The sequence below is a fragment of the Giraffa tippelskirchi genome, chromosome 11, assembly GCF_054371585.1.
Source record: "Giraffa tippelskirchi isolate mGirTip1 chromosome 11, T2T-mGirTip1v1.2.pri, whole genome shotgun sequence".
In the NCBI taxonomy this organism is placed as follows: domain Eukaryota; kingdom Metazoa; phylum Chordata; class Mammalia; order Artiodactyla; family Giraffidae; genus Giraffa; species Giraffa tippelskirchi.
In genome coordinates, this window is record NC_137285.1 from 7,742,182 (window position 1) to 7,757,351 (window position 15,170).

General features: G+C 44.6%; 1 long non-coding RNA gene across 5 annotated transcripts in view; it reads left to right on the forward strand.

Moving 5' to 3' along the window:
• The first annotated feature begins 10,417 nt into the window (after positions 1-10,417).
• Positions 10,418-15,170, forward strand: part of LOC145526698 (uncharacterized) — a 102,235-nt gene continuing 97,482 nt past the window's right edge. For 2 of the 5 annotated variants that reach the window (XR_014069088.1, XR_014069085.1), the window contains exon 1: positions 10,418-10,832. This is a non-coding gene — a long non-coding RNA (uncharacterized LOC145526698). The remainder of the gene's footprint in view (positions 10,833-15,170) is intronic. The other 3 variants (XR_014069086.1, XR_014069084.1, XR_014069087.1) reach the window with 2 other exon arrangements.

Below are 15,170 nucleotides of genomic sequence, written 5' to 3' on the forward strand. Positions count from 1 at the left end.
GGCACACATGCCCGGACCCTACGTGAGGCCCTGGGGAACACAGTAAGGTCAACACCCAGGGGGCCTCGAGGGTTCCCAGCAGCGTGAAGGGCAAGGCCAGGCACACCTGTGCTAGACGTAATCTATAATCCAAACCGCAGGGTCAGGAGGAATGGGGGGCGGGGAAGGGGGCAGGGAGTGATGCTTCAAGAGCACGCCTTTCTCTCCCCTGATCGAGATTAGAGCCTGTGGGCGGGCCCGTTGCCTGACCTGGGCCCAGTAGGCCTGGACAGGGCTGAGCAGAGGGAAGCCTGCCACCCCTGAACTAGATCCCAGCCCAGGGGGTACACTTCAAACCCTGATGGGGGGGCCTGAGATGGGTTGTCCAAGGGCTGAGCACTTGAGTAAGAATCGATGAGAGAGACGCATACAGGCGGTGCACCTATGCAATGTCCAGGGTCGCTGTACTCACCAGTGAGTGGCCACGGAGTTTGGGCTTGAGAGTTGCAAGACCTGTCAGAGGAGCTCTCCAGCTGATGACCACTGGGCCATAAAAGGAGAGCGGCAGGGACCACCTCCACCCTGGGGTCAGCCCCCATCTCTTTACCGTGCGTCCCTTCCCCTTGGCCAGCCCTGGGGCCCATGCCCCCTCTCACCTCCTCTGCAACGAGAATGGTCCACGGCTGCCCTGGTCACGTGGTGTGAGAGCGCTGCCGTTTAAATGTGTTTCTGAGCCAGACAACCCTTGGCCAACAGTGTGTGGACAAGGACTGGTTGTCGGGCAACTTCCAGAAACAGGAGAAAAGCAGAAACTTGTCCCTCCTGGGCCTCCAGGCGGAAGAGGCCTGAGAACCTCCGCCCTGACCGTCTGTCCCATGACCCCCGTCCCCGTGGGCTTGTCTCCTGGCCAGTCCCAGATGCAACCTGGATCAGGCTGGCTCTGCCCACGAAAGCCAGCATGTTTTTATTTATTTTTCACTCAGCGAGTGAGTGACTCCAGACTACATCCCATGTTGCCTGACGCCACCTGCCAGTACAGAGAAAAAACACTGATCTGAGGATCAGATCCAGTGCGTCCTGCCTGCACCGGTCTTCCGTTCTCCTGGTGACTTTAGGAGACCAGATGGGAGACTGTGGTCGTGTCAAAGGCCCCGAAAGCAAGGGTAGGGGACACCCGTGGAAAAGACATGAGCATTTCCTGAAGGTTGTGACTCTCAAGTTTAGTTTGGTCGGCTGTACAAAAATTCTTCAAGGTGGGGCTAGTGCTGCCAAGCAAGAGGTCGACGCTCCCCCCGCCGCCATCCCCCCACCCCCGCCCCACCCCGGCTCCGCCACTGCAAAATTACTGATGCTGTCATTTGTAAATGCCCTCTTGGATCAGGTGTCAGTCAGTCAAAGACTCTCACTCAATAGCCCCCTCCCCTCTCCCACCATGGACCCTATCACCCCTCATGTACCCTGGCCAGCTTTCATATTTGATTGAAAAGGAAAGAAACCAAGAAAGCAGCGTTTCTACCCCAGACGAAGGAAGGCGAGCTTACCTTGGCTCTGGATGGAGCTTCCTCCTCTGCTCTGTCACTGGGAAGATCCTCTAACAGGTCCTGCGGGCGGTCGGGGTGGGGGTCCTAAGAAAACCTACAATGACTGTGAGGACATTGGTGGTGCCACTCAGAAATGACTCAGGGTGGAGGGGGAGCTTTGCTTGATGTATGGACCCTGGGGTGGCTGTGTGTGGATGTGGCTGGTTAATAGGCACGGACCGGAGGGGAGGGGGAAGGCAAAGGAGAGAAGTGTGAAAGAGAAACGGAGCCCTTGGTTTGGCTTCGTCTCTCAAGGTGACCCAAATGTGAAAGAAACAAGAAAGCAGAGCCCTTGGTTTGGTTTTGTTGCTCATGGTGACCTAAAGCCGTGCAAATGCGTCAGTCAACGAGTGGTCCTGGCTTGCAGGCTGTGATTCAGTGGTGTGGTCCCCATCCCTGCTCCTGCCCATTCTGAAGCTTATTTCGATTGCCATTGTCTTCCTGACCTCTTCCAAGACCATTTCAGTCTCCACGAGGCAACGATGCTGCGTTGGTGTCGGCCATCTGTGGCATGGGATCTCACACTCGATGAGAAGACTTTTCTTGCTGGAAGAGATTTAGTTGTAGGCAGTGCATTCTACTGTGCTTTGACGATCCTCTGCCGTGAAGACACGAGAACACTGGAATACTGCCATTTCAAAATAACCCCTTACTAGCCATGTGTTATTTTTACCTCCAGTCTTCTTTTTCTTTGCCACATGTGTGTATTCATTGAGAGAGGCAGCTGTCCTTGCCTGGGTTAGCAGTCTGGGGGTGGGCCAGTCCACTCCAGAGGTAGGGAGATGAGGGGGTATGTGAGCATCAATGCTTCTCAATGCAGGCAGCACAAGAGAGTAGCAAAGAGGGTGGGCACCAGGCACTTTGAGTTCTTAACCTGTCACCATCCCCAGGGTGTGTAGCTCAAGGATTTCAGGATTTCTAGGACTCCTGGTGGTGATGCAGCCAACATTTAGCTTTACCTGTCCGGAGCTGCCTAAGGAGTTGTGACCCAGAAGTGGCAGAAGGTGACCCAGTCGTCCTCGATTCTGCCTTCTGTGCTTAGCATCTGTGAGCTGGCCGAGGAGCCTGTGGACTCTGTGTGCCCTTCACGCTAACCACGGTGCCCGAGTCTCTGTAACGAGGATGCACCATAGGGACTGCTGGGGAGGCGGCACAGGCAGGATTGCGCCATTGGTACGCTGGGACTGGAACCAAGAGCTCCCCCTGGGTCATTCGGCCCCGGATTCTTCTTACTAGGAGAACCTCTCCCCTGGTCTGCCCGTGACCTGAGTCATCTTGCGCTGCTTAACTGTGTGGTCGTATGCCACCTGGCCAACCCCACCTGCAGAGACAGCTGTGGGGAGGGACCTGCTGGCCGTGGGGGAACCAGGGCACACTGCGGGCACTGGTCACGCCGTGTGGCTTCTCTGTTCTTGCCTAAAGCTTGTCCCGACCCAACTGGTGTGCAGTGATCACCCTGGGAGCCTTGAACCCCAGGCCCAGATGGCCGTGGGCTGGAGGTCAGTGGACTCCTAGTTTGGGGGGTCGGTATCGTGAGGATCTCTGCCGGCTTGCACGTGCTGGGAACCCTCTCTGGGCACTGGTAGCTGGCCCTTCCTGCCCGACGGCTCCCTTGGTTTATGGGACCCCTGGGGCCACTTTCTAGGGGTGACAGGGCTGGGGGCCTGGCCGCTTGAGAGTGCAAGCACAGATGCTGGTGACTGATGGTGCCACTGCTGAGTGATGTGTGTTCGGAGGGTCCAAGCCGTGCCACCCGCACCACACGCCTGGTTCATATGTTGTCTCTTCCATTCAAGCGCTTGAGACTGGGGCACATGCATGCCTGTACCCCAGTTTCTCCGTCTGAGGAGTGGGGTTGTTGGGCAAAAACCTCCAGGTATGGCCGTGGTGGGTGTCGAATGAATGAATGTATATAAAGAGTGCAGCGGTAATGGCCTCCTTCACTCCCTCTATGCTCCTTGAGAAAATTGGCAGGTTGCTCTGTGCAAGTTAGATGTATCTACTGGGGGAAGCATGCACACACAACCTCCGCACTCATGTTCACAATTAGCCCACTTAGACCACCCCTCCCCCCAATAATCACACCCACATCCCTGCCCCACTGAGAAGGAATGCAGCCATTTCCAGGGACTTACAGGACATGGCCATAGGTCTTTACCTGAGGTATAAATTTGCTTCACCACACTCCCAAATCCTCTCTCCCACCAGGAAGCTGGAATCGGGATGGTCCTCCAGGCCAAAAGCCAGCAGAAAAGCTCCGCTTCCTCATTCTCTAGATTTTTTTTCCCTTAGCAGTAGACTGACTCCTGAATATGTGGAGTTTTCTTTGCTTTTGAGGCCACCCACCAGAGCAGAGAACATACCCTCGCTTATATCCACGGCACAAGGGAACATCCACTATCTCTTGAGTTCTGAGTGATGAAAGGAGTCAGGGAGGCCAGGTTCTTCCCTTGGAAGGTCAGCATCCTTGGATTCACTGGGAGACTATCTCTCAGCTGGGACTCCAGGCCCTTTCTCTTGGAAATCAACTTTCCAGTTGGGTCTGAAGTTATTCTTCTGAGAGTTCACAGAGCAACGGCCCTCTCCATAGGGGTTCTCCTGGAGTAAATGGATGCAGTGGAGATATCTCCACATTTTGGATACACGGGTATCTCAGTGAAGGCCAGGCACCCAGGCCATGTGCTTGCTTCTTCAAAGTGGTCAAGCCACGGTGGCTGCCTGGAGGGGTGTCCTGGGATGTCCTGAACAGCACCATTCTACTTTGTCTCTGAATCTGACTGGATACTTCATATAAGTGGAATCATACAGTATATGCTCTCTTATGACTGGCTTCTTTCACTTAGCCTAGTATCCTCAAGGTTCATCCATATCAGTGAAAGTTGCTCAGTCGTGTCTGACTCTTTGCGACCCCATGGACTATAGCCCATGGCATTCTCCAGGCCAGAATACTGGAGTGGGTACCCTTTCCCTTCTCCAGGGAATCTCCCCAACCCAGGGATGGAACCCAGGTCTCCTGCATTGCAGGCAGATTCTTTACCAGCTGAGCCACAGGGGAAGCCCATCGGTAGCATGTGTCAGAATGTCATTCCTTAAGGTTGAGTAATACCTTTGTATGGATAGACCTGTTTTGCCTGTCCATTCACTTGTCAGTGGACAGTTAGCTTGCTTCCACCTTTCCGCTATGGAAAACAATGCTGCTGTGAATATGGGTGTACAAATATCTCCTCAAGACTCTACTTTGAAACTCTTTTGGGTTGATAGCCAGCCATGGAATTGTTGGATCGTGTGATACATTTTTCATCTTTTGGGAAACTGCCCTCCTGTTTTCTGTAATGGCCGCACCATTCTACATTCCCTCCTACAGTGCCCAAGGGTTCTGATTTCTTCCCAACCTGGCCAACACTTATTTTCTGTTGTTTTTTTTTAATACTTAATATCCTAATACATGTGAGATGGTATCTTGTTGTGGTTTTGATTTGTATCTTTCCCCTTGATCAGTGATGCTGAGTTTTTTTTCATGTGTTTATTAGCCATTTGTGTATCTTCTTTGGAAAAATGTATATTCTAGTCTTTTACCCATTTATAAAGTCGGGTTGTTTGTAGTTGAATTGTAGGAGTTCTCTAGGTATTCTGGATATTAACCCGTTTTCAGATATATGATTTGCATTTTTTTTTTCCATTCGTGGGTTGTCCATCATTAGGCTGAAGTGGAAGAAATATCCAGACTCACCTCCAGGTATCCTGAAAGCCCTCTTTGGCTGGGACATTGACCCAGAGCAGGGCTGAGAAGTTTACGGAAGTGAGGGGACAGTGCACATCTACCGTCTTCTAGATCAGAGAATTTGCACACATTTTGAATCTCCTAAAAAAAAAAAAAAATATTGTAAAGGGACTTTCCTGGCAGCCCAGGGGTTAAGACTCCATGCGTCCACTTCAGAGGGCCCAGGTTTGATCCCTGGTCAGGGAACTAAAAGCATGCTGTGCGGCACAGCCAAGAAAAAAAAAAAAAGAAAAACTTTGGAAAAAAGAAAAGAAAAATGATGGAGTAAATTTAAATCATATATTTTTTCAACTCAGTGTGTCCAAAATGTTGAAATTTTTACATGTGGCATATAAAATGCCACATTTGTAGGGTTCAATAGTTACACTGAGCCAGTTGCTACCATGGGCTTCCCTAGTGACTCAGTGAAGAAGAATCCACCTGCCGATGGTGGAGACTTGAGCTTGACCCCTGGGTCGGGAAGATTCCCAGGGGAAGGAAATGACAACTCACTCCGGTATTTTTGCCTGGGAAATCCCATGGACAGAGGAGCCTGGCGGGCTACACAGTCCATGGGATCGCAAAGAGTCAGGCACGACTTGTGACTAAAACAGTAACAAAAGTCGCTACCATATTGGGTGGGTGACAAAGTTGCATACTTATTGCCGGGCATAGAGTTGGTACTCAGTAATGGCTTAGTTATCAGTGTCTAAATCCTAGCCATCCTTTTTATAACTTGAGAAAAATGCTTAAAAAGTTCTTGGAAGGCCTCCCTTCCTGGGCTTGCAGAAGTTTCTGCGTGTCATCCCACGGTCGTTCCTCTGGGCTGCCGCACATTTGGTTTCTCTTTGTACATTTCCATCTCCTCTCCCTGTGAGGACACCCGTCAGATGGAATAAGGGCTCGGCTGACGGCCTCATTTGAACTGAATCCCCTCTTTAAAGGCCTTCTCTCCAAATATCGTTTCATCCTGAGATACTGGGGGTTAGGGCTTCAACATCAGAATTTGATTTGAGGGGACACCATTCAGCCCATAACAGAATTTAAACAGCTTGTAAGTTTTCATAGTCATGTGAGGACAAGGTAGTCACCATAGCCTAGTTACCAAGAGGCAGAGATAGGTACAAAGTTGAGGCGTCACAGCATCAGATGGGTCCTTGCCTTCTGGTGAGCATTTCAGAAAGTGGAAGGGAGGCAGAAGCCTGAATCAGAACAGGGAAGAGCAAGGTCCTTTCACAGACTTTGACAGAGCGCCACCTAGCGGGTGGTTGTAAGATGGCTAGAGGCTTTTATGATTACTTCATGAATCAAATGTTAATTATGTCTGCAACTGTCACTCAAGAACTAAAACCTGTCCAGGGTTTTTTAATATCTGAAGAAAAAAGGTCACACTATGTGGGGAGGTGTTTAGAAAAAACAGACTCTCAAATTTCATCGAGTGTTCGGTAATATGGATATTTGAAATATGTACAATTTATAAACTGCCATTATGACCTCATAGTTTGAATCTCAAGAATATTTAAAATCAGCTTCATGATTTTTTGCTTTGACTTCACTTTTTCATTTTAATGCACAGTAAAACAAAATAGCAATTTGCAGTCTCTTGCAAGAAAATCAAAGTGAAGAATTTATCATAGGATAGGAATTAAGCATTGCCAAATCCCATCTTGCCTTCACCATCCACTAAGGAATAGCCTCCCACGCAATTCCTTAGTGAACAGGTTGCGTGTATGTGTGTGCGCGCGCGTGTGCACTTAGCCGCTCAGTCGTGTCCATCTCTCTGTGGCCCCGTGGACTGTAGAACCTCCAGACTCTTCCGCCCATGGAATTTTCCAGGCAAGAATACTGGAATGGGTTGCCATTTCCTGCTCCAGGCCATCGTCCCCACCCAGGGGTTGGACCCACGTCTCCTGTATTGGCAGGCGGATTCTTTACCACTAGCACCACCTGGGAAGCCCGTCATCGAGTAGGTTGTTTGCCCGTCAAATTGATCTACATATTCTAAATAGTTTAGCTGAAGTGAGAATTTATATTAGATAACAGTGAAGGGTAAATATTAGCAAAGTTAATCTTTAAAATATATGAGTCAGAATGAGAATTTTACCTACCATTGTGTGGTTTACAGATTAATAAGCACAACATATTTACAAATATATATGAAATAAATTGCAATTAATGCAAATCATTTTGAAATTTTGGTTCAGGACTGAGTGAAAATGCTTGTTGTACTTCAATAAAAAAAAGTCTGTGGTAACTTCTCTGTCTTTAGTGAGAATCTCATTTTTGCCAGAATGAAATAAAAATACAGTCAGGTTAAAGACACCTGGTTTGAATAGGGTAGGAAGAGATCCTCCAACATAAAAAGCGCACTGTCGAAGATGTGGTATGTACATGCCATGGAATGTTACTCAGCCATAAAGAATGAGATTCTGTCATTTGCAACAATTTGCAATATTTATTACACTTAGTTAAATAAGCCAGAGAAAGACAAATACTGTATGATATCACATATGTGGAATCTAAGAAATAATACAAATGAATATATATAGCAAATGAGAAACAGGCTCAAAATATAGAAACTAGTGGTTATCAACGGGGGTAGCGTGTGGGATTAAGGGATTAAATACAAACTACTAAGTAGTTGATAAGCAGCAGGGATATATTGTATGGCAAGGGGAATTGTAGCTGTTAATCTTATAAGTAACTTGTAACAGATTATAATCTGTAAAAATACTGAATCACTTTGCTGTGCATCTGAAACTAATATAATATTGTAAATCAACTATATTTCAGTAAAAATATCAATTTTTATATCCTTCAGCAAAATTTGCAGGTTTTACCTTATACAGGTCTCCTATACAGGTCTCATTAAATGTATAGCTAAGAGGGCATCCCTGATGGCTCAGTGGTAAGGAATCCACCTGCCAGTGCAGGAAACAGGGGTTCCATCCCTGATCCGGGAAGATCCCACATGCTGTGGAGCAGCTAAGCCCGTGTGCCACAACTCTTGAGCCAGTGCTCCAGGGCCCGGGAGCTGCAACTACTGAGGCCACATGCCGGAGCTACTGAAGCCTGTGCGCCCGAGAGCCTGCGCTCTGCCGCAAAGGAAGCCAGAGCAATGAGAAGCCGGCACACTGCAACTATAGAGAGTAGCCTGCGCAGCAGCAAAGGCCCAGCACGGGACCAAAACTAAATATATAAATTATAAAAAAAATTAGAGCTAAGCATCTTCTAAAAAATTGAAATGAACTTAAAAGCCCCTTGTTAGGTGGATCTCACTCCTGAACCTGAACCATCTTCAGAAGGAGTTGGAGGCCAGAGGAGGTTCTAGGAGAAACGTGAGGCCAATCTTGAGTAATTTGTATTTTGCTTCTCAGTTTTCTACAAAAGGCAAAGATGATAGAACAAAGTTTGGGGGAGTGGAGTAATTTATTAAATACAGCAGGTGTTGCCCAGGCCAACTCAAATCCCAGACCCAAGGTGTACACTTCGGGACTCTTGGGCCCTCTGCTCCAGAAGCTGTAGGCAGGACTAGATAATTCAGCCCTGAAGCCGGAGAGATGACACTCTTTTTCCTTAGGTCTGGGCTTGGACTTCCCCATGAGATGGTGAAGTGAGTTCCCCCACACTGACTAGTCCAGCCTCTCAGCCGCTGCTGTGGGTCTGAACCATGACCAGACGGTGGGACCCACTGGCAGAGGTTGGAGGGTCTCTGAGTCTAAACCAGAATATCCAGTGGAATATAACCCACACATCTAATGATAAAGTTTTCTAGTAGCCATCCTCTCATCTAGAGTGAAAGGAACCAAGTCGAAATAATTTTGTTTGGCAAAATGTTATTTCATCCAGTCATCAACAATTAAAATATGTCAAAATAGTTGAAATTGCTTTTTTTTTTTTAAAAAACAACATCTTCAAAATCTGGTTCTGAAGCGTTTTACACTGATAGCTCATCTTGGTTCCAGTGCTCAGTGGCCACATGGGGCTGGTGGCTAAGATGCTGGGCAGCCCAGGTCTAGTGTCCTTCAGGGATTTTCCTGGAGGTGGATATTGGAATCCTTTCCCTCTGTAACATATTAGCAGCAGATCTCCAAATACTTTGTAGGCCTTGGAGGATGCAGAGGCATCAGAAAAGCAGGACACCCAGGTGTGATGAGAACCCAGCTGGACAGTGAGTCTCCCCGGGTTCCAGCCCCAGTTTCTCTCCTTTTCTTTTTTAAAGGTTTTTTTTAAAATATTTTTGAGCTTTTATTGTAACCTAGCTGATTTACAATGTTGTGTTAGTTTCTACTGTACTGCAGAGGGACTCACTTATACCAATACTGTAAGTCCCTTGCATACGAACCTTCAAGTTGTGAGCTTTCAAAGATGCCACCGTGTGTTCACATGTCCTGTCATGTGAAGTAGTTCATGTGTCTGGCGTACATGTCACACGCGTGCATCTCCTACAGGTGGTTGTACTTTTGTGTACTTTCCTGTGCAGCGCTGTACAGAGTACAGTAGCACAACATGTTTATATCAAGCCCAGGAGGTCCGGAAGCACGCGTAGAAGCAGCAGTGGTGTAGGTGGTGTGGTAAGGACTCAGGCATCGCTGGATCCTTTTTTCGAGAGGGTAGATGGAATTGAATCCAGCAAGGAGTTGGAATCTGCGCCATCAATGTCAGGTGTGACTGAGAGTTCAGCCTGCCCTCCATCTGTCTCCTATTGCTGATGATCCTTCAGCTCTACCACCTCCCACCTCGTCTCCCAGCTCCAGTTAGTAACTGTTCTTGCCTGTGAAAGGGGGCTGCTACAGAGCTGTGGACGACCCCAGGATTCGTGGCTTCCAGAGGAGAGGAATTTGATCTGAGGCCAGAGACAAGTCTTGATCACCCGGAGCCTTTTTGTGTAACAAAGCTTTATTAAAGTATAAAAAGAGACAGAGAAAGCTTCTGACATAGACATCAGGAGGGGACAGAAAGAGGGCCCCCCGCTCCCCACCTTGCTAGTTTTTAGCAAGGTGTTTCCTGTCTGTGAGCAAACTGCTCATCAGATAAGGGAAACATCTCCAGGGTGAGGGAGTTTCACCCGCCCCCCTCCTACAATATGCATTTTTGAGACAGAACCCCGCAGCCATAAAACAACTGACATGGATACCAGTTTGTTGAGCCATTATCAGCCCAAAGTTTGAGAAAAGAAAAAAAAAGCTTAGTCCTTCGGATCTGAAGAAAGGCAGGTTCCAAAGCAGATACATAGTTTCATGAAGATGGCTTTAGAAAAACTTTTCCATAAGAAAAATGTGTTGGTTAGCTCAAGGTTTGAGAAAGGTTTTAAGTTAGGTGGAACCAGGTGTTGTCAACAGAGAAGAGAAAAAAAAAAAAAATGACCGCCGCTGGCGGTTTATTTTCTCCGGCTGCTCTGCTCGGAGACCTCTGGCCTTCCTACCTGTTAACCCTCTCAACCTGCTCACTCAATGCCAGCTCCTCTATGCCAGCTGTTGCAGCAGCTGCTGTATTTTTCAAGGTACCGTATGGTAAGATTAAAGGTGTTTTCTGTATTTTTGTTTGTCTTTTATGTATTATGTGTGTGAAAAGTATCATAAACCTATTATGGCACAGTACTATATAGCTGATTGTGTTAACTGGGTATCTAGACTAACTTTGTTGGACTTATGAACAAATTGGATTTACAAATGCATTCTCAGAATGGAACTCAGTCATATGTAGGGGATTTAACTGTACATACATTCTTTGTAAAATCCTTTTCCATTGAATCCTTATCCGTTCCAGGATAATGAATTTATTAATAGTTCCCTGTGGTATACAGTAGGACCTTGTTATTTATCCATCTGTATATAATAGTTTATATCTGCTAATTGCAAACTCCCAATCCATCCCTCCCCCACCCTCTCCGCCTTAGCATCCACAAGCTTGTTCTCGATGTCTGTGAGTTTGTTTCTGTTTCATAGATATTGTATCATTTTTTAAAATTTAATTTTTATTGAAGGATAATTGCTTTACAGGATTTTGTTGTCTTCTGTCAAACCTCAACATGAATCAGCCATAGGTATACATATATCCCCTCCCTTTTGAACCTCCCTCCCATTTCCCTCCCCAACCCACCCCTCTAGGTTGATACAGAGCCCTTCAGTTTCCTGAGCCATACAGCAAATTCCCGTTGGCTATGTATTTTACATATGGCAATGTAAGTGTCTCTGTTACTATACATCTCACCCTCTCCTCCCCTCGCCCCATATCCATAAATCTGTTCTCTGTCTGTTTCTCCATTGCTGCCCTGTAAAAAAATTCTTCAGAACCATTTTTCTAGATTCTGTATATGTGCATTAGAATATGATATTTATCTTTCTCTTTCTGACTCACTTCACTATAATAGGTTCTAGGTCCATCCATCTCATCAGAACTAATTCAAATGTGTTCCTTTTTATGGCTGAGTAATATTTCATTGTGTATATGTACCACAACTTCTTTATCCATTCATCTGTCGATGGGCATCTAGGTTGCTTCCATGTTCTAGCTATTGTAAATAGTGCTACAATGAACAATGGGATACATGTGTCTTTTTCAACCCTGGTTTCCTCAGGGTATATGCCTAGGAGTGGGATTGCTGGGTCATATAGTGGTTTTATTCCTAGTTTTTAAAGGAATCTCCATACTGTCTTCCATAATGGCTGTATCAATTTACATTCCCACCAATAGTGCAAGAGTGTTTTCCTTTCTCCACACCCTCTCCAGCATTTATTGTTTGTAGACTTTTTGATGATGGCCATTCTGATTGGTGTGAGGTGATATCTCATTGTGGTTTTGATTTGCATTTCTCTAATAAGGAGCAATGTTGAGCATCTTTTCATGTGTTTGTTAGCCATCTGTATGTCTTCTTTGGAGAAATGTCTGTTTAGGTCTTTTCCCCACTTTTTGACTGGGTTGTTTGTTTTCCTGGTATTGAGTTGTATAAGCTGGAAATTAATTTTGGAAATTAATCCTTTTTCAGTTGTTTCATTTGCTATTATTTTCTCCCATTCCAAGGGTTGTCTTTTCACCTTGCTTACAGTTTCCTTTGCTGAGCAAAACCTTTCATCAGGTCCCGCTTGTTTACTTTTGTTTTTATTTCCATTACTCTAGGAGGTGGGTCATAGAGGATCTTGCTTTATGTCATTGAGTGTTCTGCCTATGTTTCCCTCTAAGAGTTTTATAGTTTCTGGTCTTACATTTAGGTCTTTAATCCATTTTGAGTTTATCTTTGTGTACGGTGTTAGGAAGTGTTCTAATTTCATTCTTTTACATGTAACTGTCCAGTTTTCCCAGCACCATTGATTGAAGAGGCTATCTTTGCCCCATTGTATGTTCTTGCCTCCTCTGTCAAAAATAAGGTACCCATAGGTGCATGGGTTTATTTCTGGGCTTTCTATCTTGTTCCATTGGTCTATATTTCTGTTTTTGTGCCAGTACCATACTGTCTTGATGACTGTAGCTTTGTAGTATGATCTGAAGTCAGGAAGGTTGATTCCTTCAGCTCCATTCTTCCTTCTCAAGACTGCTTTGGCTATTTGGGGTCTTTGTGTTTCTATATGAACTGTGAAATTTTTTGTTCTAGTTCTGTGAAAAATGCCATTGGTAATTTGATAGGGATCACATTGAATCTGTAGATTGCATTTCGTAGTATAGTCATTTTCACAATATTGATTCTTCCTACCCAGGAGCATGGAATATCTCTCCATCTGTTTGTGTTGTCTTTGATTTCTTTCATCAGTGTCTTGTAATTTTCTGTGTACAGTTCTTTTGTCTCCTTAGGTAAGTTTATTCCTAGACATTTAATTCTTTTTGTTGCAATGGTGAATGGGACTGATTCCTTAATTTCTCTTTCTGATTTTTCATTGTTAGTATATAGAAATGCAAGTAATTTCTGCATATTGATTTTGTGTCTTGCAACTTTGCTAAATTCAGTGATTAGCTCTAGTAATTTCCTGATACTATATTTAGGGTTTCCTATGTACAGTATCATGTCAGTTACAAACAGTGAGAGCTTTACTTCTTTTCTGATCTGAATTCCTTTTGTTTTTCTTCTCTGATTGCTGTAGCTAGGACTTCCAGAACTAGGTTGAATAATAGTGGTGAAAGTGGACACCTTTGTCTTGCTCTGGTCTTAGGGGGAATGCTTTCAGTTTCTCACCATTGAGAATACTGTTTGCTGTAGGCCTATCATATATGGCCTTTGCTATGTTGAGGTAGGTTCCTTCTATGCCCATTTTTTGAAGAGTTTTAATCATAAATAGATGCTGAATTTTGTCAAAGGCTTTTTCTGCATGTATTGAGATTATCATATGATTCTTATCTTTCAATTTGTTAATACGGTGTATCACATTGATTGATTTGCATATACTGAAGAATCCTTGCATTCCTGGAATAAACCCAACTTGATCATGGTGTATGAGCTTTTTGATGTGTTGCTGAATTCTGTTTGCTAAAATTTTGTTGAGGATTTTTGCATCTATGTTCATCACTGATATTGGCCTGTAGTTTTCTTTTTTTGTGTTTTCTTTGTCTGGTTTTGGTATCAGGGTGATGGTGGCCTTGTAGAATGACTTTGAAAGTGTTCCTTCCTCTGCAATTTTTTGAAAGAGTTTTAGAAGGATAGGCATTAGCTCTTCTCTAAATGTTTGATAGAATTCTCCTGTGACCCCATCTGGTTCTGGGCTTTTGTTTTTTGGGAGATTTTTGATCACAGCTTCAATTTCAGTGCTTGTAATTGGGTTGTTCATAATTTCTTTTTCTTCCTGATTCAGTCTTGGAAGATTGAACTTTTCTAAGAGTCTGTTCATTTCTTCCAGGTTATCCATTTTATTGCCATATAGCTGTTCATAATAGTCTCTTATAATCCTTTGCATTTCTGCATCATCTGTTGTAACCTCTCCTTTTTCATTTCTAATTCTGTTGATTTGATTCTTCTTTTTTTCTTGATGAGTCTGGCTAAACATATGTCAATTTTGTTTAATCTTCTCAAAGAACCAGCTTTTAGTTTTATTAGTCTTTACTATTGTTCCTTTCGTTTCTTTTTCATTTATTCCTGCTCAGATCTTTATGATTTCTTTCCTTCTACTAATTTTGGGTTTTTTTGTTGTTGTTGTTCTTCTTCTTCTTTTTCCAGTTTTAGGTGTAAAGTTAGGCTGTCTATTCGATGATTTTCTTGTTTCTTGAGATAGGCTTGTACTGCTATAAACTGCCCTCTTAGGGCTGTTTTTGCTGCATCCCATAGGTTTTGAGTTGTTGTGTTTTCATTGTCATTTGTTTCTAGAAATTTCTTGATTTCCCTTTTGATTTCTTCAGTAACCTTTTGGTTATTTAGAAACGTGTTGTTTAATCTCCATGTGTTTGTGTTTCTTACAGTTTTTTTTTTTCTTGTAATTGATATCTAGTCTCATAGCATTGTGGTCGGAGAAGATGCTTGATATGATTCCAATTTTCTTGAATTTACTGAGGTTTGATTTGTGACCCAAGATGTGGTCTATCCTGGAGAATGTTTCATGTGAACTTGAGAAGAAGGTGTATTCTTCTGCATTTGGATGGAACGTCCTGAAGATATCAATGAGATCCGTCTCATCTAATGTATCATTTAAGACTTGTGTTTCCTTATTAATTTTCTGTTTTGATGACCAGTCCATCGGTGCGAGAGGCGTGTTAAAGTCTACTATTATTGTGTTACTGTCAATTTCTCCTTTTATGTCTGTTAGTGCTTGTCTCATGTATTGAGGTGGTCCTATGTTGAGTGCACAGATATTTACAATTGCTATGTCTTCCTCTTGGATTGATCCCTTGATCATTATGTAGTGTCCTTCCTTATCTCTTGTAATCTTCTT